This window comes from Procambarus clarkii, chromosome 43 (genome assembly GCF_040958095.1).
Source record: "Procambarus clarkii isolate CNS0578487 chromosome 43, FALCON_Pclarkii_2.0, whole genome shotgun sequence".
Classification (NCBI taxonomy): Eukaryota; Metazoa; Arthropoda; class Malacostraca; order Decapoda; family Cambaridae; genus Procambarus; species Procambarus clarkii.
Window position 1 is genome coordinate 31,203,305 of NC_091192.1, and position 14,554 is coordinate 31,217,858.

Consider the following 14,554-nt stretch of genomic DNA (forward strand, 5'->3'; position numbering starts at 1 on the left):
AGCAGCAGCAACAGCAGCAGCAGCAGCAACAGCAGCAGCAGCAGCAGCAACAGCAACAGCAACAGCAGCAGCAACAGCAGCAGCAACAGCAGCAGCAGCAGCAACAGCAACAGCAACAGCAACAGCAGCAGCAACAGCAGCAGCAACAGCAGCAGCAACAGCAGCAGCAACAGCAGCAGCACCAGCAACAGCAGCAGCAGCAGCAGCAACAGCAACAGCAGCAGCAGCAGCAACAGCAGCAGCAACAGCAACAGCAACAGCAACAGCAACAGCAGCAGCAGCAGCAGCAGCAACAGCAGCAGCAACAGCAGCAGCAGCAGCAGCAGCAGCAACAGCAGCAGCAGCAGCAACAGCAACAGCAACAGCAGCAGCAGCAGCAACAGCAGCAGCAGCAGCAACAGCAACAGCAACAGCAGCAGTAACAGCAGCAGCAACAGCAGCAGCAACAGCAGCAGCAACAGCAGCAGCAGCAGCAACAGCAGCAACAGCAACAGCAGCAGCAGCAGCAGCAGCAACAGCAACAGCAACAGCAGCAGCAACAGCAACAGCAACAGCAACAGCAACAGCAACAGCAGCAGCAGCAGCAGCAGCAACAGCAGCAGCAGCAGCAACAGCAGCAGCAACAGCAGCAGCAGCAACAGCAACAGCAACAGCAGCAGCAGTAACAGCAGCAGCAGCAGCAGCAGCAACAGCAGCAGCAGCAACAACAACAGCAGCAGCAACAGCAGCAGCAACAGCAGCAGCAGCAACAGCAACAGCAGCAGTAACAACAGTTCACAGCACAATAACAACACCACAACAGTCATGGTAAACAAACACATCTGTGTTTACACACAATCATCATGGAGTTCCCATCAGAAGAAGCATATAAAGAAACTGGAAAAGGTTCAGAGGTTTGCAACGAGACTCGTCCCAGAGTTAAGAGGGATGGGGTATGAGGAGCGCCTGAGGGAACTGTGCCTTACGACACTAGAAAGAAGAAGGGAGAGGGGGGACATGATAGGAACGTATAAGATACTCAGAGGGATTGACAGAGTGGACATAGACGAAATGTTCACACGGAATAGTAACAGAACGAGGGGACATGGGTGGAAGCTTGAAACTCAGATGAGTCACAGAGATGTTAGGAAGTTTTCTTTTAGCGTGAGAGTAGTGGGAAAATGGAATGCACTTCAGGAACAGGTTGTGGAAGCAAATACTATTCATACTTTTAAAACCAGGTATGATAGGGAAATGGGACAGGAGTCATTGCTGTAAACAACCGATGCTCGAAAGCGGGATCCTAGAGTCAATGCTCGATCCTGCAGACACAACTAGGTGAGTACAATACACCCAGCCATACATGGCTGCCACATCTAACAAGTTACAGCTGGAGTACGTTAACTTACGCTGCGCTAGGCAAGTTATGTCAGCCAGATTAAGTTAGGCAGGATTATGTTAAAGTTACGATAGACGAATTAAGTTAACTAAGTTAGACTGGCTTATTAGGTCAAGGTAGGACAGATGGCTGGTAGCGCTGCGCAAAACGGCCGAACATATCGTACGCCGTATGTATTAATTTATATTCATTTGTTTATATAGAGGTTGAGAGGCGCAGCAAGGACACTCACGTGCCTATAATATATAAACCTTTGGTTATAGATGGTTCTAAAAATGATGTTTATTGTTTATATAGCCTTATAGTGTAGTCTGAACGTTATATATACGTATGTAGATACATACATCTTATATGAAATGTATGTTAATATACGTTAAATATAACCACAGATGTAGCAATGGGGAGGAGGAGGAGGAGAGAGGAGGAGGAGAGAGGAGGAGGAGAGAGGAGGAGGAGAGAGGAGGAGGAGAGAGGAGGAGGAGAGAGGAGGAGGAGGAGGAGGAGGAGGAGGAGGAGGAGGAGGAGGAGGAGGAGGAGGAGACGGCACACAGCTGGTGTAGCAGGTTAATGACCCGAGTGAGCCAGACAGACATCAATTTGTCTGTGTTCTCACCTATTTGTACTCACCTTGAGTCACAAGGGGCCTCGTAGGCTGGTGAATAGCGCGCAGGACTCGTAATTCTGTGGCGCGGGTTCGATTCCCGCACCAGGCAGAAACAAATGGGCAAAGTTTCTTTCACCCTGAATGCCCCTGTTACCTAGCAGTAAATAGGTATCTGGGTGTTAGTCAGCTGTCACGGGCTGCTTCCTGGGGGGTGGAGGCCTGGTCAAGGACCGGGCCGCGGGGACACTAAAGCCCCGAAATCAACTCAAGATAACCTCAAGATAACATATTTGTGGTTGTGGGGATTGAGCTTTGGCTCTTTGGTCCCGCCTCTCAACCGTCAATCAACTGGTGTACAGGTTCCTGAGCCTACTGGGCTCTATCATATCTACACTTGAAACTGTGTATGGAGTCAGCCTCCACCACACCACTGGCTAGTTCATTCCATCCGTTAACTACTCTGACACTGAAAAAGTTCCTTCTAACGTCTCTGTGGCTCATGTGGGTACTCAATTTCCACCTGTGTCCCCTTGTTCGCGTCCCACCAGTGTTGAATAGTTTATCCTTGTCTATCCGGTCGATTCTCCCTGAGGATTTTGTAGGTAGTGATCAAGTCTCCCCTTACTCTTCTGTCTTCCAGTGTCGTAAGGTGCATTTCCCGCAGCCTTTCCTCGTAACTCATGCCTCTTATGCAGGCGATGAGTTACAATAACGTGGCTAAATTATGGTGACCAGACCACACACTAGAAGGTGAAGGGACGACGACGTTTCGGTTCATCCTGGACCATTCTCAAGCCGATCGACTTGAGAATGGTCCAGGACGGACCGAAACGTCGTCGTCCCTTCACCTTCTAGTGTGTGGTCTGGTCATCATGCCTCTTAGTTCTGGGACTAGTCTAGTGGCATATCTTTGAACTTTTTCCAGCTTCGTCTTGTGCTTGACAAGGTACGGGCTATCTTCTTGAGGTTATCTTGAGATGATTTCGGGGCTTTAGTGTCCCCGCGGCCCGGTCCTCGACCAGGCCTCCACCCCCAGGAAGCAGCCCGTGACAGCTGACTAACACCCAGGTACCTATTTTACTGCTAGGTAACAGGGGCATAAGGTGAAAGAAACTCTGCCCATTGCTTTTCGCCGGCGCCTGGGATCGAACCCAGGACCACAGGATCACAAGCCTAGCGTGCTGTCCGCTCGGCCGACCGGCTCCCTCCATGCTGGGGCCGCATACTCCAGGATTGGTCTTACATATGCTGTGTATAAGGTTCTGAATGATTCCTTACACAGGTTCCAGAAGGCTGTTCTGATGTTAGCCAGCCTCGCATATGCCGCAGACGTAATTCTTTTTATGTGGGCTTCAGGAGACAGGTTTGGTGTGATATCAACTCCTAGATCTTTCTCTCTGTCCATTTCATTAAGTACTTCATCTCCTATTCTGTATCCTGTGCCTGCCCTCCTGTTTTCACCGCCTAGTTTCATTACTTTGCATTTACTCGGGTTGAACTTTAACAGCCATTTGTTGGACCATTCATTCAGTCTGTCTAGGTCTTCTTGTAGCCTCCTACTATCATCCTCTGTTTCAATCCTCATAATTTTTGCATCATCAGCAAACATTGAGAGAAACGAGTCTATACCCTCTGGGAGATCATTTACATATAACAGAAACAGTATAGGTCCAAGGACTGACCCCTGCGGGACTCCACTTGTAACGTCTCGCCAATCTGAGACCTCACTCCTCACACTGACTCGTTGTCTCCTGTTGCTTAGGTACTCCTTTATCCAATGGAGTACCTTCCCTTTCACTCCAGCCTGCATCTCCAGCTTTTTCACTAGCCTCTTGTGTGGTACTGTATCAAAGGCTTTCTGGCAATCCAAAAATATGCAGTCTGCCCATCCTTCTCTTTCTTGCCTGATTTTTGTTGTCTGGTCGTAGAATTCAATTAGCCCTGTGAGGCAGGACTTGCCATCCCTGAACCCATGTTGATGCTGTGTTACAAAGTTCTTTCGCTCCAGATGTTCCACTAGCTTTTTTCGCACAATCTTCTCCATCAGCTTGCTTGGTATGCAGGTTAGGGACACTGGCCTGTAGTTCAGTGCCTCCTGTCTATCCCCTTTCTTGTATATCGGGACTACGTTAGCTGCTTTCCAAATTTCTGGTGTGTGTGTGTGTGTGTGTGTGTGTGTGTGTGTGTGTGTGTGTGTGTGTGTGTGTGTGTGTGTGTGTGTGTGTGTGTGCTGCTATGATCATGGCGGCTCCCAGTAAGGATATGCTGGAAGCATATTCTTACTTTACGGCTCTTGGAGCACCAGTAGATGTGGGAAGGTAGACTCCCAGGAGTTGTTACAAGTAGATGTGGGAAGGTAGACTCACAAGAGTTGTTACAAGTAGATGTGTGAAGGTAGACTCACAGGAGGAGTAGTTACAAGTAGATGTGAGGAGCTAGACTCACAGGAGGAGTTGTTACAAGTAGATGTATGAAAGTAGACTCACAGTAGGAGTAGTTACAAGTAGATATGGGAAGGTAGACTCACAGGAGGAGTAGTTACAAGTAGATATTTGACACTTGACACTGTCAACCACCAAAACCTTCTTCTTAAATTACATCATTATGGAGTCAGAGGACACTCCCTGCAATACCTCAATTCCTACCTTACTGACAGGCTCCAGTATGTTTCTGTGAATAATACAATTTCTCCCACCCTACCCATCAACATTGGTGTTCCCCAGGGCAGCATACTTGGCCCACTCCTCTTTCTCATCTACATTAATGACCTTCCTAATGCCTCCCAACACCTCAAACCAATTCTATTTGCTGACGACACAACCTTCATTTACTCCAGTCCTGACCCCCTTGCTCTAAATGCCACAGTAAATACTGAGCTAAATAAAGTCCATCTTTGGCTAACTGCCAACAAACTCACCCTTAACATTGACAAAACTTTCTATATTCTGTTTGGCAATAAATCCTCTAATCAAATAAATCTCAAAATAAACAATACCCAAATTTGTAACAAATTAGATGGCAAATTCCTTGGCATTCCTCATTGACCACAAGCTGAATTTCCAGGGACACATTCTAAATATATCAAAAAAAGTTTCAAAAACTGTTGGCATTCTTTCTAAGATCAGATATTATGTACCTCGCCCTGCCCTGGTGACTCTCTATTACTCCCTCCATATTATCCATAATCAAGATAAGATATAATCTCCCTCCATATATATCCATAATCAAGATTGAGATAATCCATATCTCAACTATGGTATTTGTGCTTGGGGCTCTACTATTTTGATATTCCTAGAGTACGACTTAATCAAACTAGAAATGCTCTACAAATCAAGGGACCCAGATTGTGGAATGACCTTCCCAACAATGTTAAAGACTGTACCTCTCTCAACCAGTTTAAGATAAAAACGAAGCTATACCTAATAAATTCCCTGTAACCTACCTTACCCCTCTATTGTCAACCAATGTCTGTTTTTTTTAAAGAGCGCTGTTTGTCGACAGAATTGTATTTGTGCTGCTTTTTCAGCTATGTTTTCATTCCATGTTTTCATTTTACTCTTTATGCTCAATTAGTATTAAGCTTTAGTCATTTAAGTTTTTCATGCCCGAAACGCTGTGCGTAATGGTGGCTTTAGGCATTGTATGTACTAGCCCTAACTATAAATCCATCACTCTTTGTAAAATCTCTTGTATGTATGTACCTTACCTAAATAAACATTTGATTTGATTTGATTTGATTTGATATGAGAAGGTAGCCTCACAGGAGGAGTTGTCACAAGTGTTACTGCTGCTAGAGCAACATCGTGGGGTCCCCATCATAAAAAACACACCTAAGGGAGCTGGAAAACATCCTGAAGCTTGCAAGGAGACTCGTCCCAGAATTGCGAGGGATGAAGTATGAAGAGAGACTGAAGGAACTGAACCTGACGACGCTAGAAAGGGAGAAAGTGAGAGAGGGTGAGACATGATAGACATAAAATACTTTGTGGGACTAACAGAGTGGAAAAACAAAGAGGAAATGTTTACAATGTGTGCCTCCAGGAAGCTGTAGACTCAGATGTGTCATAGAGATATTATAATGTTTTCTTCTCGTGTAAGAGTAGTGGAAAAATGGAATGGGTGTGGATGTAAACTCTATTGGTAATTTAAACGTAGATATGGAAAGGAAATAGGTTACGATTCACTGTATTAGACAAACAGTGGCTGGAATGGCGTGGTCCAAGAGCTAATGCTCTATGCTGCAGGCGCAAATAGGTGATTACAAATAGTTGAAGGTGAGATACTCACGCACGCACGCACACACACACATACTCCTGGAGTATGCGGCCCCAGCATGGAGCCCGTACCTTGTCATGCACAAGACAAAGCTGGAAAAAGTTCAGAGGTATGCCACTAGGCTAGTCCCAGAACTAAGAGGTATGAGTTACGAGGAAAGGCTGCGGGAAATGCACCTCACGACACTGGAAGACAGAAGAGTACATAAGAACATAAGAAGGTAACTGCAGAAGGCCTATTGGCCCATACGAGGCAGCTCCTATTTATAACCACCCAATTCCACTCATATACATGTCCAACCCGCGCTTGAAACAATCGAGGGACCCCACCTCCACCACGTTACGCGGTAATTGGTTCCACAAATCAAGAACCCTGTTACCGAACCAGTATTTACCCAAGTCTTTCCCAAATCTAAACCTATTCAATCTACACCCATTGTTTCATGTTCCGTCTTGTGTTGATACTTCCAATACCCCACCAATACCCCCCTTGTTATGTCCATTCATACACGTGCAAACCTCGATCATGTCACCCCAACCCTTCGCCCTTCCAGTGTATGCAGCCCAAGCCCCGTCAAACTTTCTTCATATGACAGGTCTCCAACTTGGGGAAACCAACTTTGTCATCCCACCCTGGACACGTTCAAGTGAACCCACATCCATTCTATAGCATGGCGACCATAACCGAACTGCATAACCCAAATGGGGCCCAACCAGAGCAAGACATAGCTGAAGAACAACACCAGGTGTCCCGTCATTAACGCTTCGATTAAAAAATCCCAGTGTCCCACTTGCCCCATTACGAACTTTCAATCATTGATCCTTTGGTTCCAAATTCCTACCAATCACAACTCCCAAATCCCTTTCGCAATCCCAACACCACCCGGCTCGCATCCCGCAACTCCACCATCACCACCCAGCCACAAAACTTTACATTTATCGGCATTAAACTGCATCTGCCAATCTTTTGACCATTTCAAAACTCTATTTAGATCGACTTGAAGTGATAGTGAGTTTTTTCTCGTGTTTATTTCCCTCCCGATTTTTGTATCATTGTCAAATTTACAAATGTTGCTGCTCAAACCTGAATCTAAATCATTTATAAATATTATAAACAACAGAGGTCCCAGGACAGAGCCCCGAGGCACTCCACCCACAACACCCTCTCACTTCGACCCAACTTCACCCCATACCAACTCTCTGCTTCCCTTGGTATAGCCATGCCCCAATCCAACCCAATATAGCATCCCCAATACCATGAGTCTCCATCTCTCCAATCAGTCTTTCATGTGGCACCGCATCAAAAGCTTCGCAAAAGTCAAGGTACACAACATCACAATCCTTACCACCATCAACTGCCTCAACTATGCTGGAACAAAATGAGAGCAAATTTGTTAAATATGAACGGCCATTTGCAAAACCATGTTGCGTATCACTAACTAATCCATGCTTTTCAAGATGAAGACGAACTGCATTCGCAATTATCGATTCAAGCAACCCTCCCACAATTCACGCTATGCTAATTGGCCGATAGTTTGACGGAAGTGATCTATCTCCTTTCTTAAAAACTGGTATCACATTAGCAACTTTCCAAAACTCTGGCACTCTGCCTGACTCTATTGATTTATTAAATATGATTGACAGTGAGTCGCAAAGCTCCTCTTTGCATTCTTTAAGCACCCTGGCAAACACTTCATTCGGCCCTGGGGATTTGTTTGGTTTGAGTTTTACTATTGGTTTAAGAACATCTTCCCTGGTAACTGTTAAACTCGTCAACCTGTCCTCGTCCCCACCCACATAGACTTGTTCGGTTCAAGGCATATTGTTAAGTTCCTCTTTAGTAAATACAGATAAAATATTTATTAAAAATACTACTCATCTCTTCGTCATTATCCGTTATCTGACCTGTCTCAGTTTTTAATGGACCTATCCTTTCTCTAATCTTTGTTCGTAAGGGGAGACATGATCACAACCTACAAAATTTTCAGAGGAATTGACAAGGTAGATAAAGATAAACTATTTAACACGGGTGGTACGCGAACAAGGTGGAACCTGAGTACCCAAATGAGCCACAGGGATGTTAGAAAGAACTTTTTCAGTGTCAGAGTAGTTAACAGAAGGAATGCATTAGGCAGTGATGTGGTGGAGGCTGACTCCATACACAGTTTGAAGTGTAGATATGATAGAGCCCAATAGGCTCAGGAACATGTATACCTGTTGATTGACGGTTGAGAGGCGGACCAAAGAGCCAGAGCTCAACACCCGCAAGCACAACTAGGTGAGTACACACACACACACACACACACACACACACACACACACACACACACACACACACACACACACAATGTGTGCCAATGGGGCCTCGTAGCCTTGGTGGATAGCGCGCAGGAATTCTGTGGCGCGGGTTCGATTCCCGCACAAAACAAACAAATGGGCAAAGTTTCTTTCACCCTGAATGCCCCTGTTATGCTGGGGCATGCTGGTAATGCTAGGAGTTAATCAGCTGTCACGGGGTGCTTCCTGGTGTGTGTGTGTGTGTGTGTGTGTGTGTGTGTGTGTGTGTAATTACCTAAGTGTAATTACCTAAGTGTAGTTACAGGATGAGAGCTACGCTCGTGGTGTCCCGTCTTCCCAGCACTCTTTGTCATATAACGCTTTGAAACTACTGACGGTCTTGGCCTCCACCACCTTCTCACTTAACTTGTTCCAACCGTCTACCACTCTATTTGCCTCTAAAAAATTGAGGCTACCTCGAACGTTAACCGTCCATCATTCTCGACAAGTTAGACGGATCGCCTAGATCTGTATCTGTGTGTGTGTGTGTGTGTGTGTGTGTGTGTGTGTGTGTGTGTGTGTGTGTGTGTGTGTGTGTGTGTGTGTGTGTGTGTGTGTGTGTGTGTGGTGTGGAAAAAAAAAAGTAGTCAGTAAACAGTTGACTGACAGTTGAGAGGCGGGCCGAAAGAGCAAAGCTCAACCCCCGCAGACACAACTAGGTGAATACACACACACTTAGGTAATTACACTTAGGTAATGAGGTACAATAAATCATTAACCCCGGCAGACAGCCACAGGTCTGAGGAGAGCAGCCCTGCACAAGACGCTGCATCACAAGCATCACGTGACCAAGCATGGAGATGAGCTCCATGACTGGCATCTTGAGCACTCCCACCCCTCCCCAGCACACCCCCTTCCCCCCCCCCCCCACTGCACCCCCACACCCCCCCTCCCACATAACACCTCCCACTGTTTACATAATCTCCCACTGTGGCGTATTAACACACGTTAAAACACCCAAATATTAACGCTTTCGCCCTAACTCTCACGCAAGATGTCGTATTTTTAAGGGAATCAACAAAATGCGTTGCAAATGCGACGTATTAGTAGAAACGAAAACCGTCGTAATACTGACGGTATCCAAACATGAGCCTCGGGAAGGTTGGGAGGGTTGCATGGGTTAGTACGTTGGTGGGTAGACAAAACAGTTGTGTTCTTTACGGAGTGGCAGATTGAGAGGACGGTGAGAACAGTTGAACAGTTGAACAGTTGAAGAGGCAGTGTCCCCCTCTCCCATCCCCTCCCCCCCCATCCTCCGGGACTGATAGTACATATACCAACTGTTGACCAAACGTACAAAAGTGGACTGTTGGACCCCCCAACAGATGAGGTGCTGTACTACCAAGGTACCCGGCGTGGTACCTTGTATGGCCGGAGCCGGTCGGCCGAGCGGACAGCACACTGGACTTCTGATCCTGTGGTCCCGGGCTCGATCCCGGGCGCCGGAGAGAAACAATGGGCAGAGTTTCTTTCACCCTATGCCCCCTGTTATCTAGCAGTAGAATAGGTACCTGGGTGTTAGTCAGCTGTCACGGGCTGCTTCCTGGGGGGTGGAGGCCTGGTCGAGGACCGGGCCGCGGGGACACTAAATCCCCGAAATCATCTCAAGATAACCTAACCTTAGGGGGCATTTGGATTCAAATATGAAATAAATGAAAACTGGTTCGATTTCAATCAAACTTTTTTGACGAGTTGTATATGAAAAGAGTTTCATCTGGTCCTAGTTGCAGCATCGTAGCATAAATAGGAAGGGAGAAAAAAAATATTGAAGTAGGTGTCAAAATTATTCCAAAATGATCAAAAATTAACTTCAAACACAAGTGTCAACTGAAATCCTATCTATGACTCTCAGTTATCACAATAGCATATATTAAAAACAATATTATAATTAGTTTTATTAAAAAAATAATTAAGTTAAAAAAAATTGATATATATATTTTTTATCGGACGATTTGCATGAAACTTATGCACGTGACTGCACGTAAGCCTATCTGTAAGGTTGCCAATTTTGGAGGAAATTGGTTGATGTCAACCTCAGCCACAGATGGCAGCACCTTACACTTTATTATTTTATTAATTTATTTTCAAGTAACATAAAAGTTCTTATAACTCCTACATTTTTCATTCAATTTACATGCAACTTACACCTTATATGTAAAGTTTAGGTCTCTTAAATCTGAAGGAAGAGTTTTTTCCTAAGTTCATTTATTGAGTTTATAATAGCAATAAACATGACATATTTGCATAATTTTTTTTTTTTTTGGGGGGGGGGAACTTTGACTATTTGTATTAGGAAAACTAAAGATGTTTTGGAAACTCCCAAACTTCAGATCCTTTATTATATGTTAATGTGTCAGAAAAGTGTCATAGAATGATTATATCTGAAAAGGTGAAAGGTTTGAAGTCACTTGAAAATGTGTAATTTTCATTGAAAAAAAAAATATATATATATCCCTTTCTATTTAGGCTGCAGTACTGAATCTAGGAACAATTGCAGCGCTTTTCATATACAACTAGTCAAAAAATATTGGTTAACATTGAACAACTTTTCCAAAACTATTCAAATGCCCCCTTACCTGTTCCTCGACTAAATGAACAATCCTAGGCCTGTAATTCGCTATCTAAGGCCTAATTTAGTACAGGTAAGTGCTATACTAGGCCTGGGAAGATTGACGATTTGGCCTTGTTTTTCGTGCCTTCAACAGAATTAATAACACAAAAAATAAACACTGATGGCTGTAATAGTCGTTATTGACTCAGGGTAGTTGAAAGGTGGCATGCACTAGGCAGTGATGTGGTGGAGGCTGACTCCATACACAGTTTCAAATGTAGATATGATAGAGCCCAATAGGCTCAGGAATCTGTACACCAGTTGATTGACGGTTGAGAGGCGGGACCAAAGAGCCAAAGCTCAACCCCCGCAAGCACAACTAGGTGAGAACACACACACACACACACACACACACACACACACACACACACACACACACACACACACACACACACACACACACACACACACACACACACACACACATTTACTATTCCTCGCGTGTCCCAGCTTTTGGTCAGTCTTGGGTCTGAATGTTCGTCCGCCACAGTCATCTTCTAAATGTTACTGTGATGTTGTCTAGGTGTTGCCTTGTTTGATGTTAGCTGTCATACAGTAGTCTAGGTGTTGCCTTGTTTGATGTTAGCTGTCATACAGTAGTCTAGGTGTTGCCTTGTTTGATGTTAGCTGTCATACAGTAGTCTAGGTGTTGCCTTGTGTGATGTTAGCTGTCATACAGTAGTCTAGGTGTTGTTTAGTTTAATGTTAGCTGTCATACAGTAGTCTAGGTGTTGCCTTGTGTGATGTTAGCTGTCATACAGTAGTCTAGGTGTTGTTTAGTTTAATGTTAGCTGTCATACAGTAGTCTAGGTGTTGCCTTGTGTGATGTTAGCTGTCATACAGTAGTCTAGGTGTTGTTTAGTTTAATGTTAGCTGTCATACAGTAGTCTAGGTGTTGTTTTGTTTGATGTTAGCTGTCATACAGTAGTCTAGGTGTTGTTTAGTTTAATGTTAGCTGTCATACAGTAGTCTAGGTGTTGTTTAGTTTAATGTTAGCTGTCATACAGTAGTCTAGGTGTTGCCTTGTGTGATGTTAGCTGTCATACAGTAGTCTAGGTGTTGCCTTGTGTGATGTTAGCTGTCATACAGTAGTCTAGGTGTTGTTTAATTTAATGTTAGCTGTCATACAGTAGTCTAGGTGTTGCCTTGTGTGATGTTAGCTGTCATACAGTAGTCTAGGTGTTGCCTTGTGTGATGTTAGCTGTCATACAGTAGTCTAGGTGTTGTTTAGTTTAATGTTAGCTGTCATACAGTAGTCTAGGTGTTGCCTTGTGTGATGTTAGCTGTCATACAGTAGTCTAGGTGTTGCCTTGTGTGATGTTAGCTGTCATACAGTAGTCTAGGTGTTGTTTAGTTTAATGTTAGCTGTCATACAGTAGTCTAGGTGTTGCCTTGTGTGATGTTAGCTGTCATACAGTAGTCTAGGTGTTGTTTAGTTTAATGTTAGCTGTCATACAGTAGTCTAGGTGTTGTTTAGTTTAATGTTAGCTGTCATACAGTAGTCTAGGTGTTGTTTAGTTTAATGTTAGCTGTCATACAGTAGTCTAGGTGTTGTTTAGTTTAATGTTAGCTGTCATACAGTAGTCTAGGTGTTGTTTAGTTTAATGTTAGCTGTCATACAGTAGTCTAGGTGTTGTTTTGTTTAATGTTAGCTGTCATACAGTAGTCTAGGTGTTGTTTAGTTTAATGTTAGCTGTCATACAGTAGTCTAGGTGTTGTTTTGTTTAATGTTAGCTGTCATACAGTAGTCTAGGTGTTGTTTAGTTTAATGTTAGCTGTCATACAGTAGTCTAGGTGTTGTTTTGTTTGATGTTAGCTGTCATACAGTAGTCTAGGTGTTGCCTTGTGTGATGTTAGCTGTCATACAGTAGTCTAGGTGTTGCCTTGTGTGATGTTAGTCCTCCTACAACCTCATTACACTTAAAACTATTCTTACGTACTTATTTCTCTTCCCTGTGTAATGTATCATTTCACTTATACTAGACGTCATGAGCTGTGAGGGTACGAACTGGGGTTCACGACGAGGTGTAAGGCCATGTCGCCAGTGTAGCAGGCTGGGGTAGAGGTCCAAGGGACTCCTCCAGGGTGTCCGCGACCCACTCACTACCAGTTCACGATAATAAGGTACAAGGTTTACAGTTTAGAAGCTGATAAGAGAGTGATTCTACCGGGATGATTGGATGGTGTTGGTAGCCCCCCTGGATGGTGTGGGTAGTCCCCTGGATAGTGTCAGTAGCCCCCTGGATAGTGTGGGTAGTCCCCTGGCAGGACAGACTACCGTGGGTGACCCTGGCCACGCTGAACCAGCCCCACAGACAAGGTGGAGAGACTATTAACTATGACTGTTCAAGGTCTTCCTGGATGCACCTTCCAGCAACGCTGCAGGATGGCTGCATCCTCCTACCAGGACACGTGCGTGTGGACACGTGCGTGTGGGGGACACGTGCGTGTGGACACGTGCGTGTGGGGGACACGTGCGTGTGGACACGTGCGTGTGGGGGACACGTGCGTGTGGACACGTGCGTGTGGGGGACACGTGCGTGTGGACACGTGCGTGTGGGGGACACGTGCGTGGGGACACGTGCGTGTGGGGGACACGTGCGTGGGGACACGTGCGTGTGGGGGACACGTGCGTTCGTGCGTGTAGGGGACACGTGCGTGCGTGCGTGCGTGTGGTTGACTACTCCTAATATCTACGCTCCATGTCCTCATACCACAGATGTTTGCTGTCGTATATCTCCAGGAAAATTTACTTGTGGATACTTAGAATTCCGGGATACATATTTACTGCCAGGTGAACAGGGGTATCAGGTGGGAAAACACTCTGCCCATTTCCGCCTGGATTGGGCATCGAACCAGGGCCCTCATGACTATGATTCCGGAAAGCTGTCCGCTCGGGTACGGGAACTTGTGAAGTTTGTAAATGCCAGTAGCATTTGGTGTTCCCAAGCGGTCACCCATCCAAGCACTAACCAAACCCAACGTTGCTTAACTTGGCTGATCGGACGAGAAGACGTGTTCTGAACGTGATATGGCGGTGGTGTACTCGTCTAGTTGTGCTTGCGGGGGTTGAGCTCAGGGGCTAGATTCACGAAGAAGTTACGCAAACACTTACGAACCTGTACATCTTTTCTCAATCTTTAGCGGCTTTGTTTACAATCATTAAACAGTAATGAGCTACGAAGCACCAGGAGGCTCTTTATAACAATAACAACAGTTGATTTGGCAAGTTTTCATGCTTGTAAACTGTTTAATAAATGTAACCAAAGCCGTCAAAGATTGTGGAAAGATGTACACGTTCGTAAGTACTTGCGTAACTGTTTCGTGAATCTGGCCCGTGGCTCTTTGGG

General features: G+C 45.1%; 1 protein-coding gene and 1 pseudogene across 2 annotated transcripts in view; both read right to left on the bottom strand.

Annotated features, from left to right (window-relative positions):
- Nucleotides 1-14,554, bottom strand: part of LOC123755912 (uncharacterized) — a 205,395-nt gene that overhangs the window by 17,898 nt on the left and 172,943 nt on the right. The window lies entirely within an intron of this gene.
- LOC123756062 (5S ribosomal RNA) lies at nt 14,129-14,246 on the bottom strand (annotated as a pseudogene).